The sequence below is a fragment of the Pseudopipra pipra genome, chromosome Z, assembly GCF_036250125.1.
Source record: "Pseudopipra pipra isolate bDixPip1 chromosome Z, bDixPip1.hap1, whole genome shotgun sequence".
NCBI lineage: Eukaryota > Metazoa > Chordata > Aves > Passeriformes > Pipridae > Pseudopipra > Pseudopipra pipra.
Window position 1 is genome coordinate 11,173,995 of NC_087581.1, and position 22,586 is coordinate 11,196,580.

Here is a 22,586-nt window from a genome sequence, read left to right on the forward strand (position 1 = left end):
GACTTGAGCACAAGTCCTATGACGAGGGCCTGAGGGAGCAGGGGTTGTTCAGCCTGGAGAAGAGGAGGCTCAGGGGAGACCTCATCACTCTCTACAACTCCCCGAAAGGAGGTTGTAGTCAGGTGGGGGTTGGTCTCTTCTCCCAGGCAACTATCAGCAAGACAAGAAGGCATGGTCTTAAACTGTGCCAGGGAAGGTTTAGGTTAGATATTAGGAAGAAATTCTGTACAGGAAGGGTAATCAGACATTGGAATGGGCTGCCCAGGGAAGTGGTGGATTCTCCATCCCTGGGGGTTTTTAAGATAAGACTGGATGTGGCACTTAGTGCCATGGTCTAGCAACCACGGTGGTAGTGGATCATGGGTTGGACTCGATGATCTTTGAGGTCCCTTCCAACCCAGCTGATTCTATAATTCTATGATTCTATGATTCTACAGCACCTTGGTCACACGCCCTTGCACAAGGGCTGGGCGTGTGTTCCCTGGGCTCCTCTGGGCAGTGTCGTGACAGCAGCCCTATTTGCTAACGGTAGTGGGACAGAGCACAGCGGGGACACACACAGGCGGGACAGGAGGTACCACCCGGCAAAGGCAGAGAAGGACACAGGGCACGGCGCTTCCACCAGAGCCCGCTGGATGGCAGTGACAGGTCTGGGACGGAGTAGGTCCCTGCACAGCTCCCCTGGATTTGCTCCCTGGAAAAGAGAGTGAAACCTATTCTAGAGCCTGTATCGTGAGCACACAGGTATTTTGCGCTCTTAATATTTGCTGTGAGTTCCTTAGGGATAGTCACCCGATAAATGAGAAGCAGCATCGCTGTATGATGCATGCTGCTGTAGCTGGAAGTGCTGCGCTTTTTAATTTTTGAATGGTCTGCACCATGGACACTTCACTGGGGTGCAGGTATATGCCTTGTCTTGAGCTAATCAAGCAGGTCACCATGACTGAAAGGAAGGAGAAGGCTCCTTCTCTGCTGCATCCCACCTTTTCCAAACACCTTTTCCAAACCATCCTCAATCTAACAGACTTGACTTGCCCTGAGCCTGTGCCACCCCCTGATGACACTCTGCCAGGCTGGGGCTCAATGAACACCAGAATAAACAAGATAGAGAAGCCAACACATATCTAGGAATGGAGATGTGAGCCAGGAGAGCAGGACAACTGCTACTCTTCTTGCCTTTTCTTGTTGGAAAAATATTAGCTGCTGCCTGTAACTTCATCTTTAGAGACTTTTCCTTAGGAATTGCCTTTTTTTTGTCAGAGGGGGTAGTGGGGGTGGGAAAGACATGTGGGTTCAGCTGGTCACAACTGTAGAACCATTAATAATTTTGAGGTGGACATGCAAGTGGATGTTGCGCAGTTTAGCACCCTGCTCCAGGTAGGTGAGATTGGGTTTCTCAGGCACTTTTCTGTCTGAGTACTGAAAATCTCACAGTATGGAATTTCCCTGCATCTCTGGGGCCTTCTCCAAGATTTATTTATCCACATGATGGAAAAGTTTTTCCTTCATTCTAATGCATGTGTCTGTTCCTTCATTCCAGCGTGTGTCTGTTCCTTCTTTTTCTACCACTGTACCACTTTGATCAGCCACAGCCTCTTGTTAGATAATTCTAGAGAGCAATAACATTCCCTTCACCTTCCGAAGAACCCACTCCTAGTATTACATCTACAGAGTTTTTCTATCAAAAATGACAGCATTTTGTTTAAAAAGGGTGTTTTTCTAACCAAAGACATTTTGCAAAGCATTAGGGCGGGTACATTCATAAACCCAAACGAGACATCTGTCCTGAAGAAAAGCTTTCTGTACTGCTTCATGAATATCAGTGCTTGTGGTTCTCCCCGCCATGTGGCTCACTATGCCTATTCCAGGAAGCCCATGCAGTTTGCAACACTGGTGGCTGATACCCACATTTCCAGTATGTGTCTGAGGGCCGGAGGCAGACAAGGCTTTAATGACTTAAGGCGTGAGGGCTCTGACTCACTAACGGGCTTATGGCAAGCGTAGGAGAGCTGACCTGACTGCCTGCCACTCTTTCTATCCCACCCTTCTTTGGAGGTTCCCACCCCAGCTGCAGGCATGGCTAAATGTCTCTTTAAAACTGAACTGCCATAAACTGTAAGCTGGCATGTTAAGGTAAACCAGAACCAATTTTGGTTCTCTTTCAAGCAGCAGGACTGTAACTTGTAATTTCTTAACTTCTTCTCCTGTTGATTATCTGGAACTTGATGGGCATGGAATGCTTCATTTCCAAACTCAGGGAGCTCTGATAGACAGCTGAATCATACTGGCTATATTGTGCTCACAGATGATTTGAGCTACAAGGAAAATAAGAGCTTATCTCTGCACTCACAGGCAATGAATCAACAAAAAGGCATCATTAGAGACCTAAAGCTGAGGGAGGAGAGCAGCATGAGTTCAAAGTCACATGAACTCACTGGCCATGTTCAAGCTAAGCAACCTGGGAGGTGCCAGATTCTGTATGGCTTTGAATTAACCTTGACAGCATAATATTCCTTGACAAAACAAAGCACAAGAAGATGAGTATCATCCTAAAAGCCACTGCTGTTGCCAAGTATCCCATTTAGTGACTCAAATATTCAAGTCTTTATACGCAAGTAGAGTAGATCTGCAGAAATATCAGTCTAACTTTTAAACTCTTTATTCCTGATTAATTCAAAACTCCCATTAAAATATAAAGGTTTGACTGGCTGTGACTTGTACTTAAATATTTCCACAGCCAGTTTGCAAAATAAATATTCTCCAAACCAGGAAAGAGGCACAAAGGTCTCCCTTGACTCTGATGATTTTCTATAATTTATACGATGACATCATGATTCCAGGCACTAACCCTTGCGCTCGCTATCACATGCCGGATGAATGCAACGCCGTCTCACCACCCCTTCCCAATCCCTTTGATCCAGGCAGACACACCAGCTGCAGCAGCTGCTGACATATGTCTGGAGGAAGAAAATTCTGTTCTGTGAAAGATTTAAAGATTTTCCTGGTTGATTCATTTGAAGCTGGAACAAAGCTTCTGAATCTATTTTATAAAGAGAAATCTTGTCTCAAGCCTATGAAGATTTCATTTTGATAAAATGGGGGTGTTTGTGTATTGTGTTGTAACACACATTTGAAAAATGCATATTCCAGAACATCAAAGCGAAAGCGGTTTAGTATACAAACTAGAAACATGTGTTGAAACAGGAATTTTTCTTCCATTTCGTAAGTGGATCCACCTCAATAAATTCAAATCCATTTCTCAGAACATGTCAAATTGCTCAGATGTCAATATCCTGGCAGCCTTTTCCACTGCCACTTGTTTCACCACTTCCACTGCTGGTACCTACACCAGTTTCAGACCTATTTTACATCCATACTGGAGTTACAAGAGTCCAATCACAGTATTTTTATATGTGGGGCCACATTTTTGGGTGTCATTCTCAGTACAGCCATGCAAATCTTCTTGAAAAATCAACCTAGCACAGGTCTGCTTGGGACACTGGCCAGCTCTGCCTAATATGCAGTGGAACACAAATGGAGGTTTTTCTCAGCTCTAATAATCACAGCCAGACCTGGCACTGCTTAATTTAACAGCAAGGCTCAGAGGCCAAGATTTTGTGTTTGCAGAATCACGTGGGAATTGTAAAAGGCTCAGAATGTCTGAAAATCAGACAGCTTATCCAGATGGCTGAACAGCGTGCTTGGGGGGACAATGTTAGGCAGACAGTTTCAAAGGTCTTGTCTGTACCAGCTGTAGGGAGGAAGGTGATGATCATTTTCTTAATCTAGAGCATACTATATTGTTCCCTTTCATTTGGTATGTGTAACTTTATTATGGAAAAGTCAGTCTTTACTAGTGAATGGAAGGGAAATCACCTTTGTTCTCATTTAGTATTGTCATTTGTTTTGAAATGGGAAAAACATTTTCACTGCTGTATTTTTTTCACAGCAGAAACTAGAAAGGATATCACGGAAAAGTGCTGGCACGGGAGAACTGGTGCTCAGACAGGCCCAGACAGAGCCTCAGGGGAGACACAGGAAAGCAGGTGTGACATAAGCAGCTGAAGTTCCCCCCTTTGGCCACTCAGAGGACACCTGTCCAGGTCTTCCACCATCTTTCCTCAGGACCCATTTGAACCATGTTACTCAGTCCTCCTGATGTGCAACGATGTAGTCACAGACACAAGTCCCTTTTCCTGTGATTACTGATTTGACATTCAGTCCTCTGACCCAGCCTGGGTATGATGGACATCCAGGGGACACACAACAGTCTCTGGTCATAGAGGAGCCAATCCTTTTCTGGAGCACATCTGAAGAGATGATGCAGGAGAGGACACGGTACATGTCCCTCAGACACCTGCAGTGGCTGTGTGGCCCATGGTAGCTCAGAGGCTGGCTGCTGTGTTTTCTGAGTCCCGCATGTTCGTTCGATCCTCATTTTTTTCAGAAAGGAAATGTTGGTGTCCTGGGAGCAGCAAGCACAGAAAAGCTCATATTCAGTTACTATGCCTCAAAAGAAGGGTGGCCACAACCCTGACCCAGCAAAAACTGTCCTGGTTCATTTTATCCACTGGCCCTTCTGATGTCCTTGAGAGTGTGAGGAAGGAGAGACTGTGCAAGCCTCTGGCCTGGCTCTTGTAGCTGGCACAGGCAGATGTGTCCTGGATGCACAGTACCCCTGCATGCAGTCCTCTCCTTCCCTAAGGCGAGCAACAAATTCACTGAGGCCTGCTTGTAGTGGCAGTCCACACCCTTTACCATGATGTGAATGGATGTTCTGGGTCACTGCAAGCTGCTTTTGGTATGGATTTCTTCTCCTTCCTGGCCAGGCACATTTTTTCTTGAACAGTATCTAGGTTTCCACCCTATCAGTACTCACTCACCTCTCACTAAATGTAAAACGCCTGTTTAAGCACTAAAACAACATGACCTTGCAGAGTTTTCATCTATCTATCTGTTAACAAGCAGGTTGAAATTACTGGTTACATGCCCAGCACTGCTACGCAAAGGCCAAGGATCTTTAATGCCTTTTTTTGTGGCTAACAAAAGCTGACAGCAAGCTTGCCTCTTACCCGTCTATACTCTCTCTCCTCTATGCCACATGAAATTGCTGCAGCCCTTTGAACTTGATAAGAAGTATTGTCAATTAATTTCAGCTCAACTGTGAGCCCAGCAGGCGCCTGCAGGGAGAATGAAGCTATGGAGGGGAATGGGCAGCAGGGTGGTGCTGCTGCCTCGAGGCACTGGGTCGAGCTCAGTAGAAAGCTCTGGCAGAGGACACAGAGAGGGTTTTGCTTTCTCATGGACAACAAATCATTTCCACATCCAGGTGTATGTTCAAAGATCCCCACCTCCTGCAAAGGGAGCGAGCCTCCTGGGTGAGGAGATGTGGTGTAAGTGCCTGGAGATGTCTTCAAGGGGATTTCCTTGATAAAAGACAGGTGCCATCACAGAATGGCATCCCACCTGCCCTGCTGCAAATGGGTATTTCTCAAGTCCACAGTAAGATCCAGAGGTGCTCAAGGCACCAACTTCTTTTTCAACAGAACCTTATAATTTAATTTTCTCAGGAGGAAGAAGATAGCTTTTCACTAGCAGAGAAGTTGAATCTTGAAATATTTGCCTTAAAACCCAGAGGCTGGAGTTCAGATGTTTCTTAAATAGGAGCTTATCAAACTGTAAATACCACTGTCATCCATCATGATAAGGAGAGACAGTTATATTGCAGGAATCATATCACAGGAGATACAGGTCAGCTGAGAAGGCTGAGTACAGAAAAGTACAGAGGTACAAATAAACAAAATTGCACCATTTCCCTGGCAAGTCGAATGCAATGTCCAAACTAGATCATTTCAGTGTATGACTTAAAGAGAAATAATAATAATAAAAAAAAAATCCAACCAAAAAAACCACCATCACACAGTTTTTTCCCTCCAGAAAGCACATGCAGTGAAAACACATGTTTTTCAATGGTAAAACAGTTTAAATAAAACAATCCAACTGGTTTTATCCAATAATTTTGTTTCAAATAAGTCTTAGAAGTAAAAGTGGTTAAGACAGCATGAGAAGCCACGCCACCCTCAGCAGACACATTCCAAGAGGAAACAAAACAGTCTGTGGACTCTGGGTGGTTCAACTTTCCCAGCACAACCTGATCAATAATCTCGCACGCGAACCTTGCCAATAGCCCAGCTCAGAGGTAAACACATGACGCAAACACTGGCTTCTCAGAGGGAAGGTGTCACCTCTGAGAGCACGGGAACAGCCCCTCTGGACCTGTTCCTCCACACACATCTGTCACTCCAGGCAGTGAACTCTGAACCCACATGTAAGGATGTGGTATTTGTCCCAGCTAATATCACTTCAGTTCAAACAGGAGAACCTAAATTTTACCACAATTCCTGCCATCCAAATTAGTCTGCTACATAGCATTTCCAGAGCTGTGGAAAGGGAAGGCCCACTCTGTAGCATTCTATTAGAACTATATGATGTACTCACACTTTATTCACTCTCTTTTGGAGGTAGAATATGTTCTCTGGGAGCTCTGGCAGTTACAATCCTACCATGTGCCAGCAGGGCCATACTGATACAAAAATGTAAACACCACATAGGCATGTAATAAATAAGATGCAGAAAGTAAAAATTCAACCTCAAATTGAGGTTCACCCGCAGAACCTGAGTCTCTTGGGGGGAAATGTTCTTCAGAAAAAAATTGTAGACTAAGAGGAATAAGGATGCCAACAAGAATGATCAGTTGTCTAGAAACTGCCGTCTTTCAAGAAAAATCGAACTAATGGGGCAGGTTGCCTTCAGAAGCTGATGAGGTTTCTAAGAATAAAAAGAATAGACAGAACATCTGTCAGAAATGGTTAAATTATATTTGATCTTATCTTGTAACAAGGAAAAAGTCTAGCTGTCCCTTCAACATCCCTTCCAGAGCTATTTTTATGTTTCCATGACAACTTTTTTGCAGATACACTTTTTCTTTGTATCAAGGCACTGGGGTACTCTAAGGTGACTCATGAAAGCAGTTTTTGGGGGTTGACACTTAACACCCACATGTGAATTGCTAATAACAGCTTTCCTCTAGACTGATCCTCATAGTAATTATTTGAGGACACCTTTTTTTTAAAAAATCTGTCGTGAAGTCATTTTTATCCTATTTGCATCCTCCTATTGAAATTCAGCCAAAGATGGGCTGACTGCAGAGAGATTGCACCCAGTTTTGGTAGGACAAAGAGGGAAGGACAACATTTCCTGCAGTCACTACTAAAGGAGGTTCTTTTAAGCAAGATTTTCCAGCTGGAATTTGCCCAGGTATCCCAGAGTTCACATCATTGCTCTTTTAAAAGCAATATTAGAACAAATGTCTGGCAAGAATTTGAATTTGCATTGCCTGGTTGAGATGGTACTGTGTAGCTGAGGGAAGAGCTGGGGAAGAGAGTGAGGAGGGACTAGACACAGTGCAGAACCAGTGCAGAAGATGCTGCCAGTTTGGACATACTGGAAAGAAAGAGAAAGAAGAAGCTGCAAACTGAGAAACCGCAAATTAGCCAATACTGATAAAGGAATACTCAATAAGCAAATATTCTTGGCCAGGGAATGAGCTCTTACAAGAGGTTTTCACAACAACAATAGCAAAAAAGGTGAAAACAGCTATCGAGTGACAGTGAGCTGTGGAGGATGAGGTCAGATATAGCAGGTGAGATGGATGAAATTCACTTTGCCTTTTAGAGACAAGCTTAAATTTTCCTCCCTAACTGGTATTCTACACCCTCCTTATGTAACTGTAGGAAAATGTTAGCTAACCAGTCTCTGGACTGCTACCCTGAGCAATCTTAACCAGCCTGGCGGGCAGCTTGGCAATTGCCTAGGATTCAAAAGCCCGGATGGAAAACTCTGAAACAGAAGCTCTTGCCACGTAGCACATTGCCATCATGAGGAAAAGACCTTGGCCTGGGACCAGGTACTTCTGAGTAACAAAATCAACCCCTGGGACAAGCTAGTGTGGATACTTTTTAATTGTAATTTACACACTGCTTAAACAATTTCAGTCAGTGACAGAAGGAAAAGAGTAATAAGACCACACATCACCTACACAGACATAAAGATAGCAATTATAAAATTATGTTGCATGCTGTTAAAAAAACAGTTACTTGCTTTTCCCTCCCTCCAAACTGTTTGTCTTGATTTTTTTCCTTTTCCTGCACCCCACCCAGTTTCAGCTTCCTATGACATTCCCACAGGGCTAATCCAAGCCACATGCCCATTGTGGGGATCTGCTGATCCCCCGACACATATCCAATGTCCCTTCACAGGTCTCATCTGGAGGTGCAGTCAGTCAGCCACAGTGAAAGCTGGGCCACATGAGCTAGGCAAGGTGTCTTACCCTGTGGCTGTTCTTACTGAACAAAGTGGTGACAGAAACACAGTGAGGAGCTGGGCCAGATTCACATCTCACTTGGACTAGTATTTAAGCTGGGAATATATTGGTGTGTGGCTCCGGTGAGTGAGATCAAAGTGATCTCTAATGCACAAAAGAGAATAGAGAGCCGAGGCAGCTCTAGGTCAAAGTCATAGGAAAGGCGCTGTGGTGCTTAGTTGCATGTATAGTTACTCTATACATTATATCATACATTATGTTCTTCCTGCCTCTGCAGTCAGCCAGCAATCCAGAACTGGGAGTCACTGAGGAAATGCCCTTTAGCTCTTCCACCCGTCCCTGCTGTGGCTACTGGAGACCTCCCTCCACAGCTGTGGGAGCATGCAGAACATGGGCTGGGACAGCTGGCACTGCTGCACTCAGACAACCTATTTGAGTTCTCAAAAACCCCTCTGGCATCCAAGGAAGATACAGAAGGTGAAAATGTAATAGGGTAAAAGGAACAGTTGGGTCCTGTGAGATGAGATGGTGATGCATCACTTTTATTTTTAGTATCATGCAATCCTTTCCCCACACAGGATAACATCCAGGCAACAGAAAGTGTTCTGTGACTGTGCTTCTTAGTATTACCAAGAGTGGGTGATTCTAGCTGTAACTCTAGCTACTTCAGATTAAGTATCTCTGGTCTAAGGGATTTGTTTTTATTCCTTCTGTAGTCAACAGATAGAGAAAGGCAGCTGCAAAGGGGTGATTCACCCCACCCTAAAATAGACGGAATGAGTCGTCACCAGACAGGCTTATCTGCTTTCACTGATTATAGAGAGAGACCAGACAAATAGCTTAGGTGAGATGCCATGGTTTTTAGATGGCTATAATTAAATGTGTGGTATCCCACTCTGTAATCACAAAAGTCTTTAGGTTTCCTGGCCCAAAGATTTTGCTGAGAAATAGAAGTTTTTCCATTTTTCATTTGTGATAAAATGGCATCAAGTGTTCTTGTGTATTTGAAAAAGTGTAGTCCAAACAGAGTTCTCAGCTCTCAGCACAATAGCAGAAATTCCAGAGAAGGATAAATAGGGCTGCAGGCAGTGGGACACAAAGAAAATTCAGGCTAAGTGATGTGTGTCCCATAGTGACTTAACAGAATAGGAAGTGTTTGTTATTAGTAAAATGCATTTGTGGTCCCCCAGCACCACTTGAAGTTGCAGTTAAACAAACACACCATGGGACACTTTCTGCAGACACTGAACAAGGAACCTAAGTGAAGCACCAGAAAATGAGAAAATGCCTAAAAACCAGGCCTTTTTCTGCAGGCATTTTGTGTAAAGTCTGCACCCTCTTCTTCTCTGTGTACATGACAAGAAATCTTTGTCCTCCTGACAAAGAAGAGGAGGCAAGGTTTGTCACACAGAGTAGAAATGTAGCCATACCGTCTCAAAGTTTCAACATGTTTTACAAAGTAATAAATAATGTCCTGTTGCATAACTTAGGACAAAGTTGCTAAAAACAAGTGTGGTTGGTTTTGCCGCATAAGGTATGGAGTGCAATGACTATGAGGGCGAAACATCACAACCCAGGAAAGACCAGGGCAGTGGGATGGAGAGTGAGAGCAGAACTCCTGGACAAAGGCAGAGAGCAGAACGATGTCTTTGCAGTGCCAAGCACATTTCCTGCAGCATCAGTATTTGCTTTGGTTGCATTTTCCATGTGACACATACCAAGGTGGCAGAGCTGCAGAAGAATAAAACCTATGGTCAGTGGCAGTTTCTTTGGACCCTGTGATGGAAATTGAAATATCCCTGCATAAGCAAAAGGCCTCTCATTCATGGTGCAAGGGACACTGTGTAGATACAGACTTAGACCCAAGAAACAAGAATGAGCTGCTCCTTGTGAGTGCCTGGAGCACAAACCAAAGCAAAGATATTCCAGCACAGCTGCACTGAAACTGGGGAGATGGTTTAGCTGAAATCTTTGACAGGACTCAACCATTTCTGGAAAACCTGTAGTGATTTATGGTGTTACTCCCTGTGATGAGGGAGATCTCCATCACTCCTGAGTTAAGGAAGAGTTAAGTAATAGCATTCCATGGTCCCAGGGCTACCTGACTTGGAGGTTCAGACCACCTGGTAGGTAGCTCCATAAGGGAGCAATCCACTGACCGGTTGCAGTAGTGAGGAGTTAAAATCCTTGCTTCCCCTTTCTTTAGACAAATAAATCTTTCTGTGGTTGCTTGGAAGCAAAAGCAGGCTGTGGTATGTGGACATCTGGGAGAGATTCAGGCCACCCTTTATGATGAGGGGGGTGGTTACCAGCGTGGCGAGTCTGCTGTGGGCCACCTCCCGCCCCAGGCTTCTTGATGGTTTGGCAGTGGCCTTACAGCTTCCTGCTTCTCTTCCAGCTGCACTGGGATGCAATGTCTCCCAGCAGCCCACATCTGGAGGAGATGGGCTTGTCCACACCAGGTTATTCTGTATTTACTGTCTTGTCCCCGGAGTCTGTGACTTGCCAAGAAAATAGATCTCTGAAAAACCTCGTGGAACAGAAATACAGGACCTAGGAAAGAAACAGCATAATAATAAAATGAGTGAGTTAATAGCTCCTGAAGCTCCCTTTCCAGCAGTGCTGGGTGTGCCTTCCTATTTACATTTGACAGCGTTTTTCTCACACCATAAGGGCAAGTGGCACAGACTTTGCTTTTCTGCCTGGAGGCACTGGGGAGCCTGGCAGAGCCACACCCCACGAATCTGCTCACAGAAGACCATGCTTTCTGTGGTGAGGTCCCCATCTGAACAGTGTCCCTGTATATCTCCTACTGAGAGTCCAGAGGCAAAGCAGAAAAGCACTCCGTGCTAACACTTCCATGCAGAGAGTTGTTTTGGAAACTGTCACCCCTGCCAAGTATTAAAAAAAGGCATTTTACCTAAAGGAAATGACTACTGCCAGACAATGAGCTATCAGATCCCTTCCAGATGGAATTTGTACTTTGAATCAACACTGTGCCCCAAGGAACCATGTTACAGAGCAGGAGGCACTGACCTTGGAGGAAGCGGAAAGGTTTACATGACTCCTGTGTGCCTGCTGCAGATCAGAGATGAGGTTCCTTTTAATGGACGTGCAAAGTTAGTGGCAGGACAATGATAGGTTTGAAAACAGACATGGGAGAAGGCACAGAAGCATTCAGTGCTTCTGGAGGTCAAATTAAGACAGGGCAGTTAAATAAGTTGTGAGCACAGGAAGGAGTCCCAGATGCAGGAACAACATATAATGGGGCAGTAATTGCGATTCTGAATGCAATGAAATTCAGTAATATCAAAGTGATGCTGATACCAGCTTTATGCACCATGCTGTGGCATTATGGTCTTACACAGCTGTTTTCTGCATTGTCTCATTGCATTGCTGCTACCTCAGAGTTGGAGTCATGCCTGGCCACTGTGCTTCATGGGCTGGCAGCACTTGTCCCTCTTCCCTGAGAAGAGCTGGAACAGAGCAGGACTGCCTGCGTATTATGGAGCCTCAGACTGGGTTTATGCCCTGTTTTCAAGAGAAATGTAGGAAAAAAGCCATCTTATGCGGTAAGCTGTGCTGTGGAGTGATAGTCACAGGGATATGTCATCATTTCCTAGGTAAATCGAATCACAGGGGGAGCAGAAGGCTTGTGACTATCCAAGAGGCACAGACACAGAGCCAGCCCTGACCCCCACTGCCTCTTTGTCCAAGACTGGTGATACGCTACAAGGTGAATTATAGTGCTGGTTTCTCTTGTTTTAATGAAAGATGCAAGTGGTATTGCCCATGGCTGTTACATGATCTGCTTCCTCTTTAAAATGTTCTTCCAAAACCAACATTCCTTCACTATTATCTTCTCTTTTCTCTCCTTTCCCCTTCTTTCTAATCCCTTTTCCACAGACTGGTCATTTGTCACTGTCTTCTCAGACTAAATTCCCTATCAAATCCTTCACCAGAGGTGAAGAAAAGGGGCTGCAAACATCCTGCATAACAGTCCTCGAGGTTTCACAATGCCTTGCACAGACCAGCTGAGCTGTCTGCTCCAAAGCTTTCCGTAGTCTCTCCTGTCTCAAAACACATATCTTGGGGTATGAGGTGGGCTGGATATGACTTGTAGATGCCAAGAAAGCTTAGTGTGGGGTGCTTGAGCAAGAAAGGATCTGTTCTGCTCTTTTCCATCCATTGCTTACTCAGGCTTGCTACACACTAAGCAGCTGGTAGCTTTTTAATCAAGACAGCCTCTTCACAGCCTTTATTTGTTTTTAGTTTTGCAGGAGTGAAATTACCAGCAGGATGCTGTGAATAAGCTCATTTAATTTTTATAGGAGGTCAGGTACTAATTTCAACAAACTTGATCACATCTATTTAACTCAAGTACCTTACTGCAGGTTTTTACATAGATGTTTTCAAACAGCTGAACACAGGGGACCAGGTCAGAGCTTGTGGTAGGGTAGTTTGTCTAGGGAAAGAGGGCAAGGTGAGGAGAAAACCAGATTGTATACAGTCTAGCCCTGCTGTGGTTTTTGTCTCTTAGGATTAATTAACTTATTGAGAGCAGACAGAAAACAGCTCTAATGTAAACTACAGCTTCAAGCAGTGTAGGCACAGCCTGAGGAATAAGGAGTTGCCACTACTCCCTGGTAGTCACATACCTGAAACCATTTGCTACTGCTTATGGCTAATGCCTCGATTGCGCTTTCTCTCTTACCCTTCTGAACAACCCCCACCAGCAGCTAAGAAATGTCCTCAGCCGGGGCATGGAGGAAAAAAGCCAAAGGCTCTTGCTTAAACCAGTTCTGTGCTTGCTTCAGAGGAATCACCCCAACCACCCTGCACAAACCAGAGAGCAAAGTTTTAGACCCTCAGGACTGGATCTCGTTTTCTGGGAAGTCAGTGACTAATCCCTGAGGAATGGCTGCGGTGGGAGATTCCTGTTGCACAGTGCTGCTGTGCCTCACAGCTCGGCTCGCCCCTGATGGTGGGCTGAACAGGGCTCTGAGGAGCTCCACAACTAGCACACTTCCTTGTGTTGCCCAGTAACTGTGAAAACATCGCTGTTTCTCATGCTGATCCCTCCCATCCACCCTTGCCAGCCTCAGCATTTCACCTTTGGCTGAACTGATGATCATGGAGATGCTGGACGAAGAATGGTCAGAGAGACAACAGGGGAAAGTATGGAGTGAACTCTTCTGTAGAGCAAATTTGAAATTTCTTCTTCAGGAGAGCCCTAACTCTCTTTCTGGGGAAGAAGTGGCTGTCAGGAGCTGCATGACTTCAGTGGTGGGGAGAGCTGGGAGTCTGAACTGACCTGCTTTGATGTATGAGAAATGGGAGCAGAAAAATAGGAAGACAAACATCTGAGGACCTGAGTTCATCTAAAACAGGGGATTTAAAGCTCACATTTCACCTCTTGGGGTAGAGTCAGGCTAAAAAACCACTGCCTTTAGCCTTCCTTCTGAGTCAGTGTCGGAAATAGGAGCCTGCATGTCGGGAAGCCCCTTGTGCTCCAGTAGTGACAGCAAAAGCTGGGAAACCAGCCGGTTCCTGGAAATCCCCTATCAGCTCCAGCAGCCCCAGGCTGGAGAGATGAGCCAGAAATGGCCAGTGTTGCACTTCAGGAAAGCCCAACCAGCCTGAAGAGCTGGACAGAGTCTGCAGACAGCATCACAATCGGTGGGGCATCGCCATGCACACTGCAAAACAGTGGCACTGGGAGCTGCAGGATAGTAAAAGACAGTGGGGGAAGGTGGTGGAAAGGAGCCTGCACTTTTTCAGTAGAGAATAATCCAGCAAAATAGAGATGGCTGAGGGGATTTTTCTTTCCTTTCTTCAGCCTCCTATATAGGACAGGAGTTACTAGGGGTCATCTTAGACTGAGGGGGACCAGCATCTGCTTCCTCTGCATTTTCACTTTATTTACATATATGTATTAATGTCTGGAAGAAATGACTTCTGCATTCCAGACAGGGAGAATGAAATCCAGTCAGGGCCGGGGGAATGGGTACAATGGGTAAGGCTTCCCAAACAGCCCAAGTCAAGGCCTTGGCTGTACACAGGCAACAGCCCAGTGGTTCCACACCATTGCCATACACCCTTACACACAGGAATCAGCTTCCTCAGCCTCCTACCCCTTCCCGATCCTTCTCCTCCTCCATCTGGTTCCCAAGGGAACCTAAGTGCACTTAGGAAGATGCAACTCATGATCCTGGGACTTGCTCAGAATATTCAAAATCCCTTTCCCATTAGGGTTTTTCACATCAGATTGGTTTGATAAACGTTTTGACCCCTGCATACCACTGATAAACTCTGCGGGCTGCTCCCCTCCTCCCTCTAACCTTACTGTAAATATCTTGCAGATGTTCTGCTCATTTTTCTTCTATTACAGCCAGCTGGCAACTTTGTTGGCATGCCAAAGAATTCCAGACCTTGCAGCAAAGCAACCTTTTGGTCTTCAGCTCTGGATGTTTTCTTACCAGTATGCCAATCCATTGATATTTTTAAGATTTCTGTTTAATTTTGTCATTAGATCATTGGACAAAAAGTGTAGTCTAGAGAAAGCAACCACAGAAAATACTGTCCATCAGAATGAGAATATTTAACATGTTCAGCTGAGAAACGTTATGGAAAAGGCCAAGTGAATTTCACAGAAGGTTAGTGCCTTCATAAAAAATATTTAAACCAGTCTATAGCATTTTATAATATGGATAGAATTTCCTATTGAATTCCTTAGGTAGGACTAAAAGTTCACCTGGAAGGTTCTCATTCAATATTAAATTTTCATTTATTGGGTATATCTCAGATATTTCCAACTCTGTTTCTCTATAATAGTATTATTTTCATCCCTATGACGTGCTTAAAGCTTTTCATAGAAGAAGCAAGGCAGCTAACAGGATCTGCTAGGTAGTACCACTGTAGGCATCAGCATGCACAAACTGTGTTAAGTCCATGAGGCTGACATCTGAGGAATGCACACAAAATCACGGGAAAAATGTGCTGGACACAGTTGATTTGGAGCCCCTGTGGTGCTGTGTGCTGTGCAGGGAAGAAAGCCAGAGAGAGAGGAATTTAGTTCTGTCTCTGTCAGTGGTGAGAAGGACAGATGAAGCACAGGGCAGGGTGGTTTGAGGCTGGTTGAGTATAACCTGTCTTTAATGGAGCCCATTAATTTGGACTCTGGGCCTCACAGCTCCCAGGCAGCCTCAGGCACAGGCAAGGCGAGGCTGTTCCTGCTCACCATACACCACACAGAAAGACGCCCAGAGCAATAGGCTTGTCTGAAGGAAGCCAAGTCAAGCCTGTGGTTTTCAAGTGCTCCCAACACTCGCTCCTCTCCCATCACCACCCCCCACGTTATTCCCACGCAGCAGCCAGAGGAGCTCTGGAGCAAATTGCAGATGGGCACTGCCTTTTCCCCTTTTCCACATACCCTTTCAACATAGTGATGCGCTCCAACATGCAATATCACATGTGGCACCAGGAACACTTGTTCAGGCATGAGTAACAGGGAGCCGTGCAGATGACATAATCAGAAGCGTGGGTACAAACTTCTCAGGCAGGTGTAGCTGTTGGGAAAAGCATCTACAAAGGTTGGCTCAGAAACGGAGGTCTGTGAATAAGTGGGGGAAAGATAGAAGGTGTAATAACATGAAGGTGAACTGTACATGGTGGAGAGCACAAACACAGGAACGCACAGAGCAAGAGTGGAAAGTCAGGGAGGTCTGAGGAGCACCAGGACAGGATGAGGCTGTGAAACCAAGGGAGAACAGCATTTTGAGGAGGGAATTAAGCCAGTGAGCAGAGTGGAAGGAGCAGAAGCCAGATTCATGTCATGTTAGACAGTTCTGGAAGAGACAAATCTAAAATGAATTTACAGATCCTTCTTCTGTGGCAAAAGTGATTGATTTGTGCATCACCATTACTTTTATCCATCCTACCAGATGAAAGGCTGTTGGCCATCACAGCATGATTCAGGTGTTTTCAAGAACCATATCTGGAAGACACAGTTGAACGCATTGAGCAGTTGGGCCTAAGTCACTTGAAGGGATACACTGCTAAAAAACACACTGTTTTAAAATCTTTATGGATGCTCTACTAAAAGCTATTTGCACTCCTGCTCCCTGCACACATAATATTTCCACTTTCCCCTTTCTCCTCTAAATCCCATCTTTTCCTTTGATTTGTGATCTGGATAAAGAGGCAATCACAGGCAGTCAGGAGACCAAGAGATATAGGGAATCTGACTGACCAGCTGCCTACTGAACCCTGGCAAGCAAGAAGGTTAAAGAAACAGATTCACAGGCCATGTGTGCAGAGTCAGACTGAAACAGCGCTGAATTACTTGCTTTCCCTAGCTCAGCACCACCTCTGAACCACATCCCGATTCATCAGCTCCTGACAACAGAAACACTGCCTCTGAGCACTCCTGGGATTAATCCCTGCCTTGCTGCAGTGTCAGCACTCAGCCACCCTGCCCATTCCTGCTAGCATCAGCCCTAGCCCTTTGCAGTCCTTTGGGATGAGTTTCATCTCAGTCTAATCAGCTTGATCAGACTTTCCCCTTCCCTTTACAACTGACGTTAAATTGAATCAAGGTCTGAGAGCTTGAATTTCCCAGCTCTACCATTACAACTTTGTTCGTTATCCCACCCAGACCTCTGTGCAGAGATGCCTTCTCCCCCAGCCTAATCACTCATCTCCTGACGTAGTCCTTTCCTGTTTTCTCTTTCCAGCCCCAGTGCTAACTGAGTTATGAATTCAACCAGCTTGAACTTGAGTTCTTTGCAGTGACCTCTTCACCTGTGACGTAGGGAAGTCCCACAGCTCACAGCAAGCTGGGGCAGAGGTGCCTGCTTGCCTGACCTGCCTTATGGGTGTGAAATCTCCAGTAGCAAACCAAAACCACTAAATAAAATAGAAGTGTATTACTGCAAATCCATAGCATAGTGTGAACATGGTGGAACTGAGAAGGATTTTCCTATGTATATTATGCTACCTGAATAAGGAAGAGTTGGAGAAAAATGTAAGACAGTGGCCTTTTTAATTGAGGGACAAGCAGAATGGGAGTCAGGATACCTACAGGACTTGAATATCACAGTCCTGATTGAGCTGTGTAGCTTTTCCATGGGTGTGAAAGTGCCAGTATAGTGGGAGGGCTGTATTTGTAGGGACAGAAGGGAAATCTGGGTCTTGTCAGGTCATCTAGTTGCTGAGGCCGGGGATGCCAGGCACATATAGCCCAGCATGTGCAGTACAGAGCAGATCAGAGGAATTACAGGTAAGAGACAGGCCAGTGAAGCAGTAAGAAAAAAGCTTTTTTATTTTGTTTACATATTGTAACCTTCTTTTTGGTCTTGTAATGCAAACCCAGATCCTGTTTTTTCCTGAGTAAACTCTTACTCTATCTTTAGCCTTTCATTCCTCTGCAGCTGGAGGGGGTCCAAGTGGGGCTCTCAGATTTGGTGGTGCTTTTTTTGGTGATAACTAATGTAAATAAAGCACTGTGTACCACCCCTGTCTTGGGTGTTTGAACTGTGACACCTGTTTAGCTTCATAAAATACAAGAATGCTTCCTTGACTCCTTCAAGCTGAATGAAATGGGAAGTAGACAACATGGCACATAAGTTAAAGAAAACCATGACATCGAACACACAGACATACACTGTGAGAGGCTTCATACACTGGGAGCTGGTTCTTATCAGTCCATAGGCACACAACCAGGTAGTCTGTAAAGCTGCTGGGACATAGGCACACAACTGCAGCACCTGCAGAAGTTGGTTTGTGATTACATGATTGTATAATGTAATGTGAAATTATACCTGTAGTTGCTGAAAACCTGACTAGTAAATCTGAGGTTCAGTTTGACACAGATCTACAATGCATGTAGAAAAAAGCCAACCACCTAGTGCTTATATAAATCAGGCTCTCAGGCTATGTGTTTGAGTCTGTAAGACAGGTTTTACCATAGACAGCTTTAAATTTTTAACACTTTGCTGCACTATGTTGACCCAACAGAGTTATTTTATTCCCAAAAGAAGCAGCTTTGTGTGGAGGAAAAGGGAGACTAACCACTTAAGTGAATTTGGGTTTGCATCTTCACTTGCCCTGTCTCTTACCTTACCAGGTTCTCAGAATCCACTGATAGCTTTGGCCTTCATTGGCCAGCAATGATCCCCATAAAGACATTGAGGTATTTGAGTCCTGCCGGTGCAGCTACCATCCAGATGTACCTATTTCTCCCCAGCAGGGCGAAGTGTAACATAAGTCCTGTAAAAGTTATTCTGTTCTCATTTAAACAACAATCTTCATAAAAAAATTTATATCTCTTCTAAATCCCTTTAACTTACAAAAGGAAAAAGGAAGCACAAAGCAAACATACATTTAAGTGATCTGGATATGGGCCTCACCAAAAAATTCTAAAATGCTTCTGTGGTCACAAGAACAATTTTCACTCCATGTTTCTGGACTTCATAACACACCACCAAAAGCACTTGGCACTGGGAAAAGTAAGATCTCTTAATGGAAATATTATAGAGTTGTAATTTGCTTAGGCAGCAGTTTCTGTAAAAAGATTTCTTACTATGCTGAGGAAATGAAAAACGTATGTTTTGTGTTCATATAAAAAGCACAGCCATTAGCAGAGAAAGGCCAGTAAACAGCAAGTGTGTTACAGCAAAAGTCTTGGTAGAGTGCTATTTTAAGGACAGCTGGATGCAAGTATAGACTTCTGTGCTGAAAGACTGTAACAGACTACTACGACAAGACATTTAGCTTGAAATGTAATGGACAGCATAATCGATATTAAATAAGTACTGAAACCGGTGTAAGACGGACTCCACTTTGGGCACGAGTTCTGTTGATATTTATCATGCATAATTTCCTTATCATCAGAGTTACAATTCAGAAGGCAGAAATCAGAACAAAATTTATCTTTGCTCACTCTTTGTTGTTATAATACCATTAGGTCAGTGAACTCTGCAGAGGGACATCACCCTTACCCTGCACGCCAGATGCTCTTGCAGGCTAAATGAACATCTTACACAAAATGGCAGATGGCTTGTTTTTTCCAGGATGCCCTCTGGATTACAAGATGAAATCTCAGGATACATCTACTTGTGGTGCCAAAATGCAGGGAAAGCTATGTGCTTATTTGTAGGATTTACTTAGTACATATTGAAGTGTAAAACCTCAGTGGACATCTCTGAGTGAATCATGTGGATTGTATTGCTGGCACAGTGGTAAAGCAGAAGCATACAGTTGCACACATCAAATTACACTTCCAAGTAATTTGAAGTGTGCCAAATGAGTTAATATGCACAAAATCACTATTCTTCTGTTATTAAATCCATTACTTATCTGTGAAAAAATTGATTTCAAGGAGATCTTGGCCACCATTAAACTGTTCTATGGAGAAAAAAGTATTTAAACAGGATAATTGATATGAGGTGTAAATCTCTCTAAAATAACTGGATGTTCAAAATGTTTCAAGAACTCAGATTAAAAAAATCAAGATAGAGTCACCTAAAGTCATCATTTTATAATGACAAACTCGGTTTCAGCTCTTTGCAAACTCTAACTCAGTTGTTTAATCTGAAACTGAATCCCTTTGCAGTTTCAGCATATCCAGATCAAGAGTTTAGGTCTTTTATAGAAAATGGCCCAGCTGAAATGCTTCGAAAATAACTGAAACGTGCCCAAGGTCAGAGTGTTGGTGAGGATCCAGGTTTCTGATTTTGGCTCCTCTCTAATTTAAACCCTCTACTTGATGAATTTACTCAGAATAACAAAGGATGAAGGCTAATGGGCCTGTGGCCATGCCTGGAAAGCAAAATTTAATTTATTTTTTTTTTCTTACTTGGAAGAATTTATATTCCTAAAACAGGGAATTTAGATTAACTTCTATCATTTTTAAGTGCTGTTATGTCAGGGAAATGGGACAAGCTGAGAATTGTACTGGATGTCTAATAAAAGACATCTGACAACTGAAAAATCAGTTCAAATGGGGATTATCTAAGGGTAATATTCCTAGTTAATAGTTAGCACATTCATGTTAGACAGCTAGTGGTTTTAAACAGCAGCTCGCTTGCACATCTACACAGCTCTAAGCAGTGCTTAGGCACACTTTCTGCAGTCCTGCCCAGGCTGCACTGACAATGGGTTTCCCAGCTCACAAATGCATGGTGCCTGGCTGAAGTAATGCAGGATGAGCTGACCTGCCGTGTGAACTTTTCAGGTTGTTTCTGTGATGTCTGGACCCTGTGGAATGTGTAAGTTTCCTGTTTCACCAGCGTACTATGACTTGCATTTTGGGCAGAGAAACATGTAAACATAATTAGATGGCTGGCAGCTACAATTCCCTTTGAAAATGCTGTCAGGATTTCATTTCTATTTTATTTGGGACGGATTAATCTGATGTTGCTCAAGACTAACTTTGCCTTAAGAATTTGGGAGTTTTCCAGCACACCGTTAGTGGGCTGTGTGTGCCTGTCTGTCCAGAATAAAGATCATGCAGAAATTGTATGATTTTCACAAGTCAAGCACTCTTGATTTTAAGCAAGCAAAAGATGTGATGTGTCATCTGGCTTCTTTCTGTTTTTTGTCCCAAGTATCAAGATATGCAGCTTTCAAATACCCTCTAGCAGCACGGTCTAGGCTTTCATAACTCAAAAAACATGTGTGTTTCCCTGCTGAGGGTGATGTGCTGAAAACAGTTATTCTGCTCCCAAGGCAGCCTCCTCCTCTGTCAATGCTGCTGCTGTGTGTGGTGAGGCTGAACAGAATCAATGTAAGGCCAATACATTATTGATCACCCTCTGGGCAGGCATAATAAGATTCACAGCCTCAGGGGCTGTAGGAAAAGGACAAAGGGACTGACAAAGGGCAAGGTCTGTTGCTAAAGGTCAGTAGTTCCCTCCTCTAGTTAGACACATAAATACCTAATTTTGCTAAAAACTACACACTGGCAACACCCTTTTCACCCACCTCCCCAGTGGCTGGGTAGGAGATGCGGACTCCTGGCATCATGGCTCTTTATGTTTCTCAAAATAGGAGGAAACCAGAACTTTTAAGGACTCCAAAAGCAGTTCTTCACAGCAGTTTTCTGGAATCAGATGAGGATTTACTGCACTGTCTGTGATGGGGAAGGAATATCACAGGCAGATTGATTTCAAGGCATCAAGAATTTCTCTCCATGAAGACTGTGATTGCGTTGAATAGACGGAGAGACTTTTCTAAATTGCTTTTCCAGAACATCAAGGAAGGAATTTAAAAACTAATATGCACAATGAAGATATACTACTAATTTATCTTCAGTTTCTTGCTAAACACTCATAGATGAACTCCTAAAGCCAGCCAATGAGAACCGCTTGACAGCTGGTGCCAGGGATGAGCACTGACACTCACAAAACCCAGAATGACATTCCCTTAATTTTCTGCTTTTGTTTCATAATAGTTTCCTTTTTTATGCCACTACCTTCAGTAGAGATGGTGTGTCAAGTGTTTTATTTAATCTTGGAATTATGTTTTCTCCTTTCCATTTGTCAGTTCTGGATGCATATTATCATAGTATCACAGAAAGGTTTGGGTTGGAAGGGACCTTAAAGATCATCTAGTTCCAATCCCACTACCATGGGCAGGGACACCTTTCACTAGACCAGTTGTTGAAGACTTGTGAAAAGTCCCTCTCCAGCCTGTGTTTATGCTTGGGACTGCCCCCACCCATGTGCAGGAGCTTGCACTTGGCCTTGATGAACTTCAGGAGGTTTGTACAGTCCTGCCTCTGAAGCCTGTCCAGGTCCCTCTGGATGGCATCCCTTCCCTCCAGTGAGTTGACCACACCACACAGTTTGGTGTCACCAGCAAACCTGCTGAGGGTGCTCCTAATCCCACTGTCCATGTCACCAACAAAGATGCTAAAGACTGCTGGCCCCAGTACTGACTCCTGAGGAACGACTTTTCACTGGTCTCCACTTGGATGTCAAACCATTGACTGCAACACTTGGAGCATGCTCCTCCAGCCAATTCCTTATCCACTGTGTGGTCTGTCCATGAAATCCATGTCTCTCCAGTTTAGAGGCAAGGATATTGCCTGGGACAGTGTCAAATGCTTTGCCCAGATCCAAGCAGATGATATCAGTCGTTCTTCCCTCATCCACCAACACTGTAATGCTGTTGTAGAAGGCCAGTAAAATTTCCATGTTGG

The 22,586-nt window shown here is 44.2% G+C and overlaps 1 long non-coding RNA gene across 1 annotated transcript; it reads left to right on the forward strand.

Moving 5' to 3' along the window:
• The first annotated feature begins 212 nt into the window (after window positions 1-212).
• LOC135406970 (uncharacterized) lies at window positions 213-5,823 on the forward strand. Its single transcript, XR_010426608.1, has 2 exons — window positions 213-744; window positions 3,950-5,823. It is a non-coding gene; the product is annotated as an uncharacterized LOC135406970 (long non-coding RNA).
• Window positions 5,824-22,586: the final 16,763 nt, after the last annotated feature.